This window comes from Choloepus didactylus, chromosome 16, assembly GCF_015220235.1.
Source record: "Choloepus didactylus isolate mChoDid1 chromosome 16, mChoDid1.pri, whole genome shotgun sequence".
Classification (NCBI taxonomy): domain Eukaryota; kingdom Metazoa; phylum Chordata; class Mammalia; order Pilosa; family Megalonychidae; genus Choloepus; species Choloepus didactylus.
Genome location: NC_051322.1, coordinates 43,529,788 through 43,549,094, shown reverse-complemented (window position 1 = coordinate 43,549,094; position 19,307 = coordinate 43,529,788). Strand labels below are relative to the sequence as shown.

Here is a 19,307-nt window from a genome sequence, read left to right as displayed (position 1 = left end):
TTGGGTGAGTGCTCCAACATATCCATACATTGGGAAGACCACCTTCTCAGCCCCACCCTCCCAAACATTGGGGCAGCACCCGGATTCTCTTCTTTCACCAGGGCACATGCTCATCACCTTCAGAACAGTGGGTTGACAGTCAGGCTCTCCCCAGTTCCCTGGGAATGTACTCCACCCTCTTTGGGGCTTGGGGTGGCAGAACTCTCTGAGCATCAAGGCAGAAGGCCCACCCTTGACCTCTGGGGCAAAGTCACCCCTTTCCATGCACTTGGGCCACTCCACTCTCCCAGCCTGAGACCCCTTGACTCCAGACCTCAACCTCCATGGCTCTGTCTTTGAAGAAATTTTTCCTTCAGTTTGTTCCTTGTCTGTCTCCTCCAGTCCAGACCGGCAGCGCCTCCATCTATAAAGATCTCACAAAAATTCTGTTGGCTTAGCATGAAGTAAACGGGTCAAAGCCGTCAGACAATAGGACTTTCCACAAATCCTTTCTGGATTACTCCATCTCCAATCCTGGCTTGTACTGAAATGGTGGCTGGGTTCCATGTTTGGTTACATCCTCACATTGGGCCGTAGCTTCTGGGATTCCATCCCCTGGAAGCTCATAATTTTCCAAGCTGTCAGCTTCTGGTTTCTTTGAATCCAAGGTTCAGTTCTAAGTTTATCTCTCTCCGTTCGCATTTTACTATAAGCTGCAAGGAGAGGGTGCATCCTCCACACGTAGTCTGGAGATCTCCTCAGCTAAGTATTCCAGGTTGTCGCTTTCAAATTCTTACTTCCATCTGACACCAGGACTCAATTTTGCCAAATTCTCTGCCACTTTAAAACAAGGATCACCTTTCTTCCAGTTCACAACAGCACATTCATCATTTCTGTTTAAGGCCTTGTCAGAAGTATCTTTAGAGCCCATATTTCCACAAATAGCCTCTTCAAAGAAGTCTAGGCCTTTTCTGTCAAGCTCCTCACAATTCTTCCAGAATCTTCCCCTTATCCATTTAAAAAGCCATTCCAACATGTTTGGTATTTGCAAACTCAGCAGCACCAGCACCCCACTTCTCTGGTACCAAAATCTGTTCTGGTTTAGTAATGCTACCAGAATGCAAAACACCAGAAATGGACTGGCTTTAATAAAGGGGGTTTATTTGGTTACAAAGTTACAGTCTTAAGGCCATAAAGTGTCCAAGGTAAGGCATCAACAATTGGGTACCTTCACTGGAGGATGGCCAATGGTGCCCAGAAAACCCCTTTTATCTGGGAAGGCACGTGGCAGCATCTGCTCTGGAGTTCTGGTTTCAAAATGGCTTTCTTCCAGGACATTCCTCTCTAGGCTTCAGCTTCCCTCGAAAATGTCACTCTCGGTTATTCTTGGGGTGTTGGTCCTCTCTTAGCTTCTCTGGAGCAAAAGCGAGCTTTCAAAGGCCATCTCCAAAATGTCTCTCCTCTCTCACCTCCTGTGCATTCTGCAAAGTGTCCCTCTTGGCTGTAGCAAGCTCGCTCCTTCTGTCTGAGCTTATATAGTGCTCTAGTAAACTAATCAAGGCCCACGCTGAATGGGCGGGGCCACAACTCCATGGAAATTATCCAATGAAAGATCTCACCCACAGTTGAGTGATTATGTCTCCACGGAAACATCCAATCAAAAGTCTCCAACTCAATCAACACCAATACATTTCCTGCCCACACAAGACTGCATTGAAGATAATGGCATTTTGAGGGACATAATACATCCAAACCAGCATGACAAGTAAAGGCTAAAAAGTCTGCTCTCAGAGTTGGTCCCCAGCCCCCTGGGTTTGTCAATCAAGAGTCAGAGTTGGTATCCGGCTCTATGTGCCCCTTTTCTAGGGGCTCATCCCTGTCATAGTATTCTCAGTTCAGCCAACTCCAGAAGTCTCTGGGTTTTTTTTGAGTATTATAATTTTTTTTTTTTCAGCAGTCTCCCCTCTCCCTGCTGGGAGCAGGGCTGATACTGGTTTTTTTTCTTGTTTGCCTTGTACATTTATTTGTGCTCTGAGCTGATATTCAGTCTGAATTTGTTAATCAAATCTATACTTGCAGTGTGGTTGAGCTCCCCTTCCCTTGCTCCTAGTAGAGAGGGCTTCTGTTTCCCACTTGGGAGAGACTCCAAGTCAGCCTGCTGTGCCACTGGGGAAGGGACAAAGCCTCCACAGCATAGAAGAATTTACTTGCAGTTCTGTGCTGTGATTTATCCATTTTAGCCCTTCAAATTGTTCCTGGTTGATGAACGATGTGCATCTGCTCTCGGAAGTCCTCCAAACTGTTGTTCCAGACAGTTCCTGGATATTTACTAGCTGCCCTAGAGGACAAACTAAATCACATACCTCCCTGTGCCACCATCTTGACCTTTTTAATTTTTAAAAGTTTGTTCCTATTTGATTTTTTTAAATGCAATTTCATTGAGATATATTCACACACCGTAAAGTTATCCAAAGTATACAATCAGTTGTTCACAGTATCATCATACAGTTGTGTGTTCATCACCAGAATCAATTTTTTGAACATTTTTCATTACTCCAAAAAATAAAACTAAACATAAGAATAAAAATAAAAGTATAGAACACCCAAAATGTCTCATACTCCTTCCCCCCCTTTTATTCGTTTACTTTTTGTCCCCCTTTTTTCTACTCATCCATCCATACACTGGATAAAGGGAATATGAGCCACAAGGTTTTCACAATCACACCGTCACACCGTATAAGTTATACGATCATCTTCAAGAGTAAGGATATTGGATTACAGTTCAACAGTTTCAGGTATTTCCTTCTAGCTATTCTAATACATTAAAAACTACAAAGGGATAGCTATGTAATGCATAAGAATAATGTCCAGAATGATTTCTCGACTCCATTTGAGATCTCTCAGCCACTGAAACTATTTTTTGAATTTTTCTTCCCCATTATGGTCAAGGCGGCTTTCTGAATCCCACGATGTCAGGTCCAGGTTCATCCCCAGGAGTCATGTCCCAGGTTGCCAGAGAGATTTACATCCCTGGAAGTTATATCCCACATAGCAGGGCGGGCAGTGAGTTTACCTGCTGAGTGGGCTTGGAGAGAGACAGGCCATGTGTGAGCAACAGAAGAGGTTCTCTGGCCGTGACTCTTAGGCACCATTATAAGTAGGCTTAGCCTCTCCTTTGCAGGAACAAGTTTCTTACCTTATTGTACTGGCAAGGACCTCTGGTAGGTTTTCTTTTTTTTTTTTTTAAATCTTCATTTTATTGAGATATATTCACATACCACGCAGTCATACAAAACAAATCGTACATTCGATTGTTCACAGTACCATTACATAGTTGTACATTCATCACCAAAATCAATCCCTGACACCTTCATTAGCACACACACAAAAATAGCAATAATAATAATTCAAGTGAAAAAGAGCAATTAAAGTAAAAAAGAACATTGGGTGCCTTTGTCTGTTTGTTTGTTTGTTTCCTTCCCCTATTTTTCTACTCATCCATCCATAAACTAGACAAAGGGGAGTGAGGTCCTTGTGGCTTTCCCAATCCCATTGTTACCCCTCATAAGCTACATTTTTATACAATTGTCTTTGAGATTCATGGGTTCTGGGTTGTAGTTTGATAGTTTCAGATATCTACCACCAGCTACCCCAATTCATTAGAACCTAAAAAGGGTTGTCTATTGTGCATACGAGTGCCCACCAGAGTGACCTCTCGGCTCCTTTTGGAATCTCTCTGCCACTGAAGCTTATTTCATTTCCTTTCACATCCCCCTTTTGGTCAAGAAGATGTTCTCCTTCCCACGATGCCAGGTCTACATTCCTCCCCGGGAGTCATATTCCACGTGGCCAGGGAGATTCACTCCCCTGGGTGTCTGATCCCAGTAGGTTTTCAATAGAAATGATGAGAGACAACATCCTTGTTTTGTTCCATATCTTAGAGAGAAATGTGTATTTCATCCTTAAGTTTGATATTTACTGTAGTTTTTTGGCAGATGCTTATTTTTTAATCACATTGGGAAATTTCTTATTTTACTGAATGCTTTCCCTTTTTTTTTTTTCTTCACAGCACTTGTTATCCTACTATGTATTATTGATTGTGTTTCCTCTTTTAAGACTTTATTTCTGGCTTGTGCACTATTCAATATTGATACTCAATATTTACTCAGTAAACACCTTTCACATGAATGAATTGTTTTACCAGAGTTGCTTGATATGATAGCATTTGACTCTTGGGGGAAAATTTGAACTCTACTGCTGGAGCTACATTATCGTAGTACTGTACCATCAGCTGGTGATGGTATATCCAAACTGCAGGAGTAGCCTCTTGTGGAATGAGTAAACGTATAAGAGCTAAAACTGCAAAACTATTGGATAGATGCATCAGTTATTATATATATTCATAATATATACAAGACTGTCTCTAGAGGACATTCTAGTTTTTGAAGTAAAATGATTTTTTATTATATTAGCATATTTCAAAGTTAGCAAATATATTTCACATTTTGTAGGTGCTAAAGTGTGTTATGTTTTCTTGGCTGCTAGAAAAGTATGAAGGGTCAGCTAAATTATATATGTTAAAGAAACAGTAAATTGAGCAAGTTGCCAGAAGTAGAGTGAGGCAGAAATATATTTCTACATTTGAGTACTTGCTCTATCAGCATTTCCTTGCAGTTAGGTACCAGATAAACTTGAATTTTAAGCAACAAGGATTTTCTGGCTTCTTAATATCTTATACTGTTTAACATACTTCAAGGAACTTCAGCATGTGGCCAAGAATGAAATGTTAAGCTTTGTTCTTAAAAATCTAATCCCTTGGTTCCATAGAATTCAATGAGACATAAATGTGAAACTGAATGGGATTTATTTGTTATGTTAGACTGCATCTTGGAATGAAACCACTTATCTTCTATACAGTTATGATTACGTTTGTATTTTTGTTTCTTAGGTTCTCTTTTTTAAAAAATAGACCATGATCCAAATATATGTTGATGAAAGTTTCTTAAAATGTAATTCAAATATTAAAAATTTCTTGACATTAAAAATTAAAATGACCATTATTGTTGTAAATATGTTGATAGTTTTACGTAAATGTTTTAGCCCTACTTAGGATCAAAACAACATAGCGTAATAGTATTGGGAGTACTGCTCTAGTAATAAAGATTATCTTGTGGATAAGTTCCCTACCAGGCCCCATGGTGGTAATACCCGTAGATTTTGTCTTTAAAGAAAACTGCTGAGAGGCAATAATTTTTTTTTTTGTATGTGTCCCATTTTCATTAATGCATGGTAATTGATGGAGTTGCAGTGACTTGTAGCAGTAATGAGTTCTAAACATAATAATGCACTCTTTTCTAATAAGTGAGCACTGCTGGGGTTTAAAAGCATACTAAATCAGTTGCTTTAGTATGAATTTATTAGTTTATTTCAGCATTAGCTTTAATAGTAGTTATTTACATAAGCGTACATCCCATTAACCACCATCAGGGCTGGAAAACATGCTGAACTGTTCATATTTTCATATAATTATTGAACATAATGGTTTCATTTGCATTTCTAAACAGTGATGTTTCTGTCAGCCTTGGAAATAGTGTCTTTACGCAGTCCCTATTTCACATCCACTTATTTGACATCGTTAAATTTTATGCTAATGTGCTTCTCTAGAATATAATCGTAGGACAGATGCTTGTGCTTTAATATACAAATCAGGGATGCTTTTCCATCTCCCAAATGGCAAATGAAAAAAAAAAACCTGCACTTTTAGATATAGAATTTGCCTCCATGTTAATAGGTTTATGAAAAAAACTTTGTGTTAAATGTTATAATCTGGTTTGTTTCTTGAAAATACTGTGTTATGAACACCTATCTACCTGACTAGGGTTGGTTTTGTTGTCTTAAATGAGGAGATGAGTCTTAGTAAATGTCTCATTGGTTATGAATATATTTAGAGTTCTGCTTCTGTAATGTTGGTCTTGAGATACAAGTTTTTATGCTTTTGAATATAACAGGCCAGTGTTGGTTCTGAAAGTATTCTCTTTATTTTTGTTCCTTTAGTTTCTTAACCTGGATGATAATACTTCAGGTGGAAGCCATGTGCATATCTTTGTACATCTTAGGTTTTTGTATGTATTTAGAAAATGTCCAATGTAAAAGAATGGTCACCAAGAAGAATGCAGAATGAGAGACTAAGAGAACATCAAACATGGTAGAACAACTAATATTTAAGGGTAGATTTTATGGAAAAATTCCTCATCTTTTGGAAAGCTTTGTGTACTGTCAGCTTTTGTTTTTCCAACAGTTGTAGATGATTTTGAGAGAATGCTATCAGTCAGATGGTTGGAAATTTTTCAACAAGAGCAACCAACTATAGAATTGTTCTGAAAAAGCCACTACCAGTTTTTGGTCTTTGTGGGCCTCTTCTTTTCTTCTGTTCTTACAGCTCAGGGCAGCATTTTACCCTTAACTCTTAGTGGACCCACAGCGCCAAAGTTGACTCTGGATAGTTTCGGCAAAATAGTGAAATAGGGAAAAGAAAGAACTTTAAGAGGAGTTCTTGCCCCAAATAACTTGTTAAACATATGTTAGAAATGATATAGCATAAAACTGGTATGACATACAAGATTATTTGGATGTAAGTTTTATTTGACTAAACAAGTCAGGAAACAACTGAAATTTTGCAGGGACTTCTTTATTCCTTGGGTGATTGCCAGAGAAGAAATGCAATAAGGGCTGAGAAGATCTACTGTAGAGGTAGAGTTTTGTAGATATTCATTTTTATAACAGATTTTTTCATGAACTTTTATATGATCTATTAAAATTGAGATTAGTTCTCATGGTGATTGGCTCTTCTGAACTACTGTATTGAAAATACTGGTCATTCCTTTCTATCTTGTGAAAAATGTAGCCTTCATTGTTGCCAGATAGACATTGTGTATGGAACTTAAAATCATTAAAAAAAATTAGCCTCACTTGTTTCAATTAAGGCAATATTTTCAGCTATTTATAAAGCTATTTGTGATTATATTCTTCAACAACAAATTTTTTTTTTTGGTGGGGAGCAGTTTGCCACAAGTCTAGAGAAATGCATTCCCTGGCACCAAAAATATAACATTTACCATCCTCCCTTTATGCGTTTCTTCTTTTTCTAGAAAGAGGTTTAATAGAAATGAAAATTTCATCTGCCTCCTTAGTATTAAAAATGCCATGATATTTAATCAGACAGCTGGCCTCTTAATATTTATTAAAGGCAGCAAAGGAGGCATGTTTTAAGTATTAAGTGGCTGTTTTTCCAATTCCTGACTTCAGAAGGTAAAAGAATTCTAAATTATGGTTTTGTACACTTTCTTTGTAGGTTTCTTATAAAGTTAAAAAGCCTAGACTGTCAGGTGTTTTCCATAAATTACCAACTAGTCAAGAGGGCTTTACTTGTTTTCTTATTCTTAGTTTCTGTTTGATAGATGGGGGAACACAATGACCATTTCACTTTGCTTAAGCAACTAGAATGCAAAATACCAGAAATGGATTGGCTTTTACAGTGGGGTTTATTAATTAGTTCATAAATTTACAAATCTAAGACCATGAAAATGGACAAGTTAAGGCATCAAGAGGTAGATACCTTCTGTGAGGAAAGGCCAATGGCATCTGGGGTCCCTCTGTCACATGGGAAGGCATATGGCGATGTCTGCTGGCCCTTCTCCCAGTTTCTGGTTTCAAAATGGCTTTCTCCAAAATGTCACTTAGCTTCTCTCTTAGCTGCCCTTGGGGATCAACTCTGGAATTACGTATCTTAGCTTCTCTGAGCTCTGTTTCTGTGAGCTCTCTTAAAGGACTGCAGTAAAGGATTAAGACCCACCTTGAATGGGCAGGGTCACATCTCCATGGAAATAGCCTAATCAAAAGGTCCCACCTGATTCTGGGAAGATGGCGGCATAGAAAGAAGTGGAAGACTTAGTCTCCCCCAGAACAATTCATAAATGAACAAAAAACCAGTAAATAACCTGGAATAATAGCGGGGAGACAAACGTGACTGTACATTCAACATCCACCGACATGAACTGGGAGGAATGCCCGAGATCACAGCATAAAATCTGTAAGTAAAACTGCGGACCTGCGCTGAGAGCCGAGAACCTAGAGCCGGGAGCCCCTCCCTCATGGAAGCCGCGCCGTGCACTTTCTCAGCCCAGCTCCAAGTGAGGTTTCAATATTAACTGCTCAATACAGACAGCGAATCCTCAACAAGCAGACAGAGGCTTTTGGTGACAACTGACCTTGGGAGAATCGGGGGAAATATTCTGTCTCTCGCTCTCTCTGTGCGAAGAAAACCTCAGCTGCTCTCACTCCGCAAGGCATTGCAGTAAAGACAGCCTCACACATTCTGTATTCTGAAATGAGCTGAGAGCCCCGCGGCACAGCCAAGCGGCCCAGGGCTTCCTTTGAGGGATGGCGCACACTGATGACATAACACGGCATTTTCTCTCGGCTGAGGGAGGATCGCAGCTGGGAGGGGGTATCCGCTCGGAGAACCCAGGGGCGCTACGCCAAGTCTGGTGGTTTGTGGGACACCGAGAGAGAACTGCCTTTTCTCCCTGGCCACCCGTACACACACCCCACATTCAGGGCAGATGGCTCCAACAACACACCGAAACTGAGTTCTCCAACTGAACACACAAGAATCATTTCCCCATACTCCGTGGGAAAAAAGGTTGAGAACTGACTGGAGGGATATAGGTGGCTCACAGACGCCATCTGCTGGTTAGTTAGAGAAAGTGTACATCACCAAACTGTGTCTTTGAAAAATTAGATCAATATCTTTTTTTTTTGATACAACTTGAAAGAACCCTATCAAGCAAAACAAATGCCAAGAGGCCAAAAACAACAGAAAATCTTAATGCATATGATAAAACCAGATGATACGGAGAATCCAGCTCCAAACACACAAATCAAGATTTTGGAAAAAACGTTGTACATCGCAAAATTAATTAAAGAACTACAATCAAAGAATGAAAACATGGCAAAGGATTTAAAGGACATCAAGAGGACCATGGCCCAGGATATAAGTGCCATAAAAAAGACCCTAGAAGAGCATAAAGAAGACATTGCAAGAGTAAATAAAAAAATAGAAGATCTTATGGAAATAAAAGAAACTGTTGGCCAAATTGAAAAGACTCTGGATATTCACAATACCAGACTAGAGGAAGCTGAACAACATCTCAGTGTCCTAGAAATCCACAGAACAGAAAATGAAAGAACAAAAGAAAGAATGGAGAAAAAAATTGAAAAAATCGCAATGGATCTCAGGGATACGATAGATAAAATAAAATGTCCAAACTTAAGACTCATTGGTGTCCCAGAAGGGGAAGAGAAGGGTAAAGGTCTAGAAAGAGTATTCAAAGAAATTGTTGGGGAAAACTTCCCCAACCTTCTACACAATATAAACACACAAAGCATAAATGCCCAGCGAACTCCAAATAGAATAAATCCAAATAAACCCACCCCAAGACATATTCTGATCAGACTTTCCAATACTGAAGAGAAGGAGCAAGTTCTGAGAGCAGCAAGAGAAAAGCAATTCACCACATACAAAGGAAAAAATATAAGACTAAGTAGTGACTACTCAGTGGCCACTATGGAGGTGAGAAGGCAATGGCATGACATATTTAAAATTCTGAGAGAGAAAAATTTCCAGCCAAGAATACTTTATCCAGCAAAACTCTCCTTCAAATTTGAGGGAGAACTTAAATTTTTCACAGACAAACAAATGCTCAGAGACTTTGCCAATAAAAGACCTGCCCTACTTCAGATTCTAAAGGAAGCCCTACCAATAGAGAGACAAAGAAAGGAGAAAGAGATACAGAGAATTTTAACAGACATATATAGTACCTTACATCCCAGATCACCAGGACACTCATTTTTCTCTAGTGATCACAGATCTTTCTCCAGAAGGGACCATAAACTGGGACATAAAACAAGCCTCAAGAAATTAAAAAAAAAAAAAAAATTTGAATATACTCAAAGAACATTCTCCAAACACAATGGAATACAAATAGAAGTCAATAATTTTTGAACTCTAACTCCACTATTTACTTCCTACATGATAAAAAATATACAAACTCTAAGGACAAATCAGTGGTTTTGAACTCAGTGTAAAATATGTAATTTTAGACAACTATATAAAGGTGGGGGAATGAAGGAGTATAGGAACATAGTTTATGTGCCCTATTGAAGGGAAGGTGGTATCAAAGAAAAGCAAGATTGATATGGACTTAAGAGGTTAACTTTAAGCCCTACAGTAAACACAAAGAAATTATCAGAGAATATAACCATAGAGATGAAAAGTAGAGTTTGGGTTAAGAGAAATGGGGGAAGGGGCAGTGGGAAGTTAAGAAAGGAGTGTAGGGTTGCTGTTTGAGGTGAAGGGAAATTTCTATTAATGGATGGTGGGAAAGAGCATAACATCATTCTAAATGTGATTAATCCCACTAATGGAAGGCTAGGAAGGGGGTGGAATGGGAAGATTTAGGCTGTATATATGTTTCCACAATTGAAAAAAGAAAAAAAAAAAAAAGACAGTCTAACTAGACGACAATTGAATGCTAAGGATGAACTTGGATGGGGTTGGAGGGTGGAAGACAGGTGGCTCAAAGGGACACAGTTGGGACATAAGGAAAAGGAAATATAAAATCTAAGCATTGTATCATTGTTGAATCTCTTATACTTCTTAGCTGTGCTTAATGGAATTACATAAAAGAATGTTCTTGTTCATGGGAAGTACATATGTGAATTATAGTGTATGTTCAAGGATGTGTGCAGCTAACTCTCATATGTTCAGAAGACAGAAATATATGATGGATGATAGGGAGGGAGGGAGGGAAAGAAATAGTGATGTGACAGCATGTTAAAGTTGGTGGATTGAGCTATTGGGGGGGGGGTCAGGGTATGATGGAATTCTGTGTATGGGGCTAGTATTGTTTTTGCAACTATTCATGTAACTTTGAATTTATTTCCAAAGGAAAAAAAAAAAAAGGTCCCACCCACAATAGGTCTGCCCCCATGAGATTGGATTAAAAGAACATAGCCTTTTGTAGAATACCTAATAGATTCAAACGAGCACAATTACCACTTTCCTTTTAGAGATAATGGAAGCACTTAGAAATAAACTTTGGTCACTCTGAGATGCCTGCATGCAATTTGTTCTGCAAGGCTGCAGGTGCTTTTTAGCATCCACTGTGTTGTACCTATTTAAGGAAATGTAAATTTGGGGTATTTGCTTTTTCAGTGCATTTATTTTATTTATTTTTCCATCATTGCTTAGGACAGTAATTATTCCTAGAATTCTCTATCCTCTGGAGATATTTTCAAATATGTATCTTTTTCTCTTTTCTCTACTCTATGCCTAGGGCTAGTATTCAGGGACATAGGAGGAGCCTAAGGAATATTGATAACTATTGCCTTATTCAATTAAAAAATTTAAACCTATGTTTTCCTTATTTTTAAAAGCAGTGCATGCATGTTCATTATGGAATACATGGAAAAATACAGAATATTGCTTAATTCTTGTAATCATTAGTGTATGGCCTGTTTCCTTTTTTTTCCCCAGTTTATCATCTAATCGTCACTCAAGTAATTAAATGGATATATATATGGATCTAATTTGATATTATTGGGAAGTTAGAATTTTTAGATCTCTTGCCTTTAATTTTGTCTCATTTGTATTTTGTTTAATGTAAAATATTAATCATCTCTTTAAGCACAACAGAAAAGTCAGCTAAAAGGTGTTTGGCATATTTTTATAGTAGTTTTTGCCAGTTTAATCATATAATAGTAGTTGCCAAAGTTATCTACTCAGTTTTTGGTTAAGTGCTTTGGACTTTCCAGTGGTAAGTGAGAGGGAGGACCCCAAAGAAAGAGAAATCTGAAATTGATGTGGTATGAAATTAATGTTGAGAAAAGAAAATTTCCATGGAGCACATTGAATGCTCGGAACCCCTGTACTCCATTAAGCAAGGCAGATATATAACTCTGTGATATGTGCAAATCACTGGCCTCTCTAAATTTTTGGTTCCTCCTCTGAAAAGTGAGAATAATGATACGATTTACTTCATAGGGGTGTTCTGAAGATTAAATTAGATATGAATATTAAGTGCTTTGCACAGTGACAATACAATAGAATCACTCAAAAAATGTTTTTTTTTTCTGTCATTGACTTTCTAGAAGTGGATGAAATTGAAGTGACACTACTTTCCTTTACAGTCCTTCCTCCAATCTTCTAGTCCTTTGCTATTCCAAGTGCAGTTTGTGGATTTGCAATGTCAGGGTCACCAGCATGCCTGGGAGCTTGTTAGTAATGCAGAATCTTAGGTCCCATCCCAGACCCACTTTTTTTAGAATCTGCATTTTAACAAGATCCCCATGTTCTGAATTGATTAAGTAGGATTTTAAATTTGGGTTTGGGTGGAGATCAGGAACAATACAAATAGGGAACCAAAAGCAATAATGCATGAAAGGAAATAGTTTATTACTTATAGGTCCTGGAGGTGGGGAGAAAGGCACTATGAGGGGATGATGGAGAGCACAAACTGCTCGCTCAACCAACAGGTGGGGAGCACATAAGCAGAGTGAGTGGGACCCCTGCGTCCTGGGGTGGAGGTTGGTCGATTTCCTGCAGGAGTCAAGGATTGGTTAATTTAAAGCAAACACATGTAAAAAGGTGAAGGAACTTGGGGGTTAGAAGGCAATAGGAATGGTTAGCTTATAATTTGGCACTAGTGGGTGATAGCCATGGATGAGGGTTTGGACTCTGGCGAAGTTTGTGCCCCAGGGCTAGAAAGCTGCTTATTAAATTATTAGCTGGGTCGAAGTCAGTGTTGAGGCACTTGGCTTAGCCAAAGTAAGATGGATGCTGAGGCAGCACAAAAAGAAATTTGATAGTTGTAATACCCCAGGTGATTCATCTATACATTAAAGTTTGAGAAGCACTGTTTACACTAATTTTTTTGCAGTAAGGAATGTTTCAAGTCAGACGTGCAGTGGAAAGATATAAACTTTTGCTTTCTTTTCTAAGTTCTTACTTGCCATTTTGTAGCTTTGAATGATGATGGGATGTGTATATGAGAGGAATGCCTGTATTCTGCTGCTTTTAGGTTCATTATTCTGCATGTGTCAGATGTGTGGTTCAAAGGTTTTAAATGCTTATTGATTTTTCATTTACATGCTCTATCAATTATTGAGAAAGGGATATTGAAATCTCTGACTATAATTGTGGATTTGTCTATATCTCCTTGAGTTTGATCACTTTTTGCTTCATGTACTTTGAAGATCTGTTATTAGGTGTATAGAAATTTAAGATTACTATATCCTCCTGACAAATTGGCCCTTTTGTCGTTATGAAATGACCTTCTTTATCCCTGCTAGTGTTCTTTGCTTTGAAATCTACATTATCTAATGTTTACTTAGCCACTGAACCTTTCTTTTTATTAATGTTAGCATGGTGTATCCTTTTCTATCCTTTAACTTTTAACTTGAATCTCTATTTAAAGTGCATTGCTTGCAGTGAGCTTGTAGTTGGGTCTTGCTTTTTAATCCAATCTGACATCTATACTTTTAAATTGATGTATTTAGACCATTTACATTTAACCTATGGTTAGGTTTATTGCCTTGCTGTTTGTCACATCTGGTCTTTGTTCCTCTTTTCTTTTTTGTTCCTTCTTTGGATTAACTGAATATTTTTTAAAAAAATTGTTTTATCTCTTTTGTTGGCTTGTTAGGTATCACCCTTTTTTGTTGCTGTTATTTAGTGGTTGCTGTAGTATATATACACCTTTAGTTACAGTCAACTTCCCAGTGATAATTATACCACTACCTTACAATAGTATAGTACCATTTCTGCCTTCCTGGCCTATGTGCTATTTATGAAGTACAGTTGCTTTTATACTCAGACCTTATTGCTATTTATTTTTGTTTAAATAGTCAATTATCTTTTAAGTATATTTAAATAATAAGGAAAATACATGTTTACCAATGTAGTTTCTCATTTCCACTGCTCTTCATAACTTTGTGTGATCTGTATTTCTGTTTTCATTTTCCTTCTGTCTGATATACTTCCCTTAACAGTTCTTGTAGTTATGAATTCTTTCTTTTTGAATTTATTAAAAAAATCTTTATTTTGCCTTCATTTTTGAAAGCCCTTTTTTCAGTACTTCAGAAATGTAGTTCCACTGCCGTCATGCTGTCATTTCTACCAATGAACAATAGTTATCTTTATTCTAATGACCAACTTCCTTTTTACCTCCAAGCATGACTCTTTTGTTGACCCCCATATCTCGAAATTATTGGATAACATCTCATTGGGACCGATAAGTACTCAGATTTTTGTATGGCAGTTGGAGGCAAATGACTGCAGTGTTAGAATGGCAAGGCCTAGATCTTAGAGAGGGAAAGGTGCTATCTGGGGTAGTGCTTCAGTGGAGATGGGAGCCAGTAGAAAGGCTAAGTCAGCACTTTAAAATCTCATACAGAAGACACATCCACATACATCTACATGATTATCACCTGCTGCACTTCCCAAAGCTTCACACTTGGTGACAAATTACACAGTGCTTCACCATTTTTTTTCAACTTGGTAACTTAAGAGCTAACTACCAGATCTTTTGCTAAAGTGTCATCAGTAATCACTTGGTTCATGATGTTTTTTGTATCAGACAGGGTTCAGTCATACGCACACATACACGCACACTCACAAACTATATATATATAAAGAGAGATTGATTATATTGATTAATTTGTTATAAGATTTTTACCTTGTTTAATGTGGAATCTAGTTATGTAGTCTCTGTAAGCCTGAGGTTTTTGAGTCTGATGCTGGAACTTGAAGTTCACAGGAAGGCAGCCAGGACGGGAAGGTCAGTGTAAAGCAGGGAGAACAATGACAAACTGGAACCCACAGCACGAGCTGGAGTCTATGGTGGTGGACTGAAATTTGTGTCAGTGTTTTTTGCCTCTGACCTCTGGTGTGTCATATAGAGGCTGGGTACCTTCCTTACAGTGTTCAACACCCTCTTCTGGCCTAGCAGTTGGAGAAGCTATGTGAGGGTCTAGGGAAAGGTCAAGCGGTTGCAGACCTCTTCAGACCTATAAGGTAAACCAGCAGATAAGTGACAATATGTGAGCACTATAAAATGGGTGCTGTTTCACTCTGGCCCTCTAAATCTTCTTAAGAATCTCTCTTGTGTCCCACAGTAACAAGAAAGGGAATTCTTAGAAATGTATTTTAGCCTATCCAAGTTGATATGTTATAAAGCCAACACACTCATCCTTTACTTTATCTTTTAGGAAGGGCTCATGAGTCCACTGTTCACTGATTTCTTGCATATTTAAAATGTTTTTCTCCAGCCTTGATAATGAAGTATAGCTTGACTGGATAAAAAATCGCTAGTTCACACTTTCTGGGCTTGAGTTCCTTGGAAATATTGTTCCATTCTTACCTTCCTTTGTATGTTTCCATTAAGAAGTCATGCTGATTCTGTTTCCTTTATAAGCTATTTGGTCATTTTACTAGGAGGCTAAAAAGTTTAGTTGTTCATCTTTAAAATCTAATAGTTTTAGAAGAATATGCCTTCCAATTGATTACTTTGTTAATTTTCCCAGATATGTGGGTTGTCCTTTCACTACGTAGTCTCAGTTTTTCTTCTTTTTTTTTCCTTCATTAAGATTAACTTATAATTTTAATTATTAGTTCTGTTCCATTGTTTTATTTTCCTTTTTCAGGGACTCCAAATATACATGTGTTGAATCTACTTTGACTTTCTTATGTATGCATTTCTCTCTTTCCCTCTGATCCTTTTTAAATCTATTTTTCTTTCCTTTCCTTCCCCCTTTCCTTCCTGTTCCCCTTCCTCCTCTCCTCCTCTTCTCTCCTTGCTTTCTCTTTCTTTCTCTCTTCTTCCTTTCTCTCCCTCCTTTCTGCTCTCAGTCCCTCCTTTACACTTTATGCCCATTTCGATCGTTTTTTTTTTAACTTTCCATCAGTTCACAAGACTTCTTCTCAGTGTTTCTCCACTCAGAGTGGGACCCTCTCTTTCTGTAGGTCGGCCTCATAGATATTATGTTTCAACATCCTGCTCTTCTCTTGCTTATTTTCATTATTTTCAAGTATTATGAATAGTTCAAAATAGCCTATCAAAATGTTTACTAGTAAATATTCAGGAAAGATTTTCATTTGTTCTGTACAATCTCTGCCTAAATCTGCAGTGTTGTGGGCCTCAGTACTTACCTGTTTTTGTTTTCCTTCTCTCATCATTATTCTTGACTGACTTGGAGAAAACTGGTTTGCTTGCTATTGGCATCCTGGATGAAGAAGCAAGATCAGAGTCTGGTTTTACTCGATATATATATAAGCACACCAGGATAGTTGTAAATAGTTTTGGATTCATGTATTATTAGCATGAGACAATAGTGCAAAAATATTTAAAACCATGTTACATATGGAATGGTTGAAGAAGTTGAGTGTCTAGGTAGGAGAAATAAGTCACAGCCTTTAGATATTTAAGTGGTAGGTATGGTTTTAGATGAATTTGAAAATACCTGACAACAACAAAACTGAATATTTTTTAAAATACTTCATAGCTTGGACTTTTCACTGATTTCCCCCGGCTTCTTTTCCAGTTTGCACAAATTAGTGAGGTAACTTCTTTGCAGTCATATTAAACACATTTCATTTGAATGTTTGTTGTTCATATATGTGTTTAGAAAAAAGTTCAGATACAAAAACACTAAATGTTTAACAGGTGTGACCTGAGAGAGTGGGTTTAGAGATAAAAGAAAGAGTTTTACTTTTTATGGTTTTCAGAAGTTATAGTTCTGTTTTATTCAAGTTTTCTTTCAGTGAGCATATATTATTTTTGTTGTTAAAATCAAACAAATGCTTTTTTCTTTCTTAGGATTTTTGTACAGGTACTTTAGGTTTTTGATAGAGATGGTAATTCATTTCTAGGTTTAATATGATTATGTGACTTTATTATTCATTGGAAAGTTGATGGATTTAGTTGAAATTTTCTGTCTGCTTTCCATGCAAAAATGACTTCAAGGCCTTTTGAGACTTTTATCATCTTAAAATCCTTTAAATTTTTAATAAGCAATGTATCAACCACACTAATGTAAATTTTTATAGGCACAAGAGGAAATATTTCAAAGACTAAAGTATTTCTCATTTTTTAATGCTATGGCATGTTATCTCTTATCCAGAGAAGGGAATGTTCCAGTTTAAGATTTTGAAATGATTTCCTCTTCCAGTCTGTATCATGAGGAGTTGTAAAAATAAATTTTAATTGTTGCAGTTTGAGGTTTTATTATAATTTTAATTTCTTCTGAAATTATTTTTAATTTGTATTTAGAAATGAAGCTCTCATAAAATAGGAAATTATATGTTTGTTTAACTAAGGTATAATACCTTATTGGTGTGAATTTTTAATGATTTAGAAGAAGTACATGGGCCAGTGTCCAGTTTGCCTAGGAATATATTTCCAGATGCAAATAAGTGCTGAGAAATTACCAGAAAAAATATTTATCGTTATTTAACATCTGGGTCCTATGGATCCTTTTTGTTTTTTTATATAATCAAGTCTTGTTATGAAAAATTTACAAAACTAAGAAAAGCAATACATAAAGCATTCTTAATAGTTAATTTAATCCCTATATAGTTAATTTAATAGTTAATTTAGTTAGAAATATAATAGCTAATTTAATTAGAAATTTTAATTTTTCAATTTCAGTATATACATATAGTGGTTTCCAAATGTTTAGTGCATAACCCCGTAGAAAACAACTTTATCAACTTATGTATGATGCTAATATATAGTTCCTGTTGCTTTTAGTCTTAAATCTTCACTTATTTCCAAAGCTACTTACATTATCAGCTTTTCTCCCAGCCCCGAGAAACTTTTGTTACAACCTGCATTCCACTGTGGCATCCTCTGACCTCCTATGATTTAAAAAATTTTTCATACATAAAGATTCACTGTTTGTGCTGTAAAGTTGTTTGAGTTTCAACAATTGCAGAGTGTTATGTATCCACTAGTATAATATTGTACAGAATAATTCCACTACCTTAAAAAAAATTCTCTACGTTTCACCTTTTCAACCTTCCCTTCTGCCCAAACCCTAGTTAACCCTCTGATCTATTTACTGTCTTTTTAGTTTTACCTTTTCCAGAATGTTGTATAGTTGGAATCATACAGTATGATTCAGTATGATTTCAGACTGGCTTGTTTCACTAAGCAATATGTGTTTAAGGTTCCTTTATGTCTTTTTATGGCTTGATAGGTCATTTATTTTTATTGGTGAATAATATTCCATTGTATGAATGTACCAGTGTGTTTTATCCATTTGCCTATGGTGGACATCTTGATTGCTTCTAGTTTTTGTTAAATATGAATAAATCTGCTATAAACATTCATGTTTAGGTTTTTGTGCTGATGTAAGTTTTCAACTGATTTGGGTAGATACCTGGGAGCATGATTCTTGAATCATATGTCAAGGCTGTTTTTAGTTTTATAATAAACTGCCAAACTGTCTTCCTAAGGTGTTTTGTACCATCTCACATTCCACCAACAATGAATGACAGCTCCTATTGCTTCACATCCTCATCAGGATTTGTTGGATTTTAGGAGTGTAGTGGTATGTCGTTGATAATTTGCAATTCCGTAATGATGTATGGTGTTGAGCTTTTCATATGCCTATTTGTTATCTGAATTTGCCATCTTTTTTGGTGAGGTGTGTGTTCAGATCATTTGCCCATTTTTAAATTGGGTTGCTTCTTTTCCTATTGTTGAGTTTTAAGAGTTCTTCATATTTTTTTTTTATTAAATTCAGTTTTATTGAAATACATTCACACACCATGAAGTCATCCATGATATACAATCCACTGTCCACAGTATGATAACATAGTTATGCGTTCATCACCACAATCTATCTCTGAACATTTTCCTTACATCAGAAAGAACCAGAACAAGAATAAAAAATAAAAGTGAAAAAAGAACACCCAAATCATCCCCCCATCCCACCCCATTTGTCCTTTAGTTTTTATCCCCATTCCTCCACTCATCCAGACACGTCTTTTGTCAGATATGTGTTTTATAAATATTTTCTCCCAGTCTGTGACTTGTCTTTGCATTCTCATAGCAGTGTCTTTCTTTCACAGAGCAGAATTTTGTAAGTCCAACTTAACAATTTTTTCTTTCTTGTGTCAACTTGCGGAGGCTGTATCAAAGAAGTCATCATTACACCCAAGGTCATGTAGATTTTCTCCTGTGTTATATTCTAGAGATGGCATATTA

General features: G+C 37.0%; 1 protein-coding gene across 3 annotated transcripts in view; it reads left to right on the top strand.

Moving 5' to 3' along the window:
* Nucleotides 1-19,307, top strand: part of KIAA1328 (KIAA1328 ortholog) — a 355,769-nt gene that overhangs the window by 59,052 nt on the left and 277,410 nt on the right. The window contains exon 1 of one of the 3 annotated variants that reach the window (XM_037806406.1): nucleotides 6,663-6,729. The exons of the other annotated variants lie outside the window; for them this stretch is intronic. The gene's annotated coding sequence lies outside the window, so the exon portion shown is untranslated. Of the gene's footprint in view, nucleotides 1-6,662; nucleotides 6,730-19,307 lie in introns of those variants that run through there. 3 annotated transcript variants of the gene reach the window in all.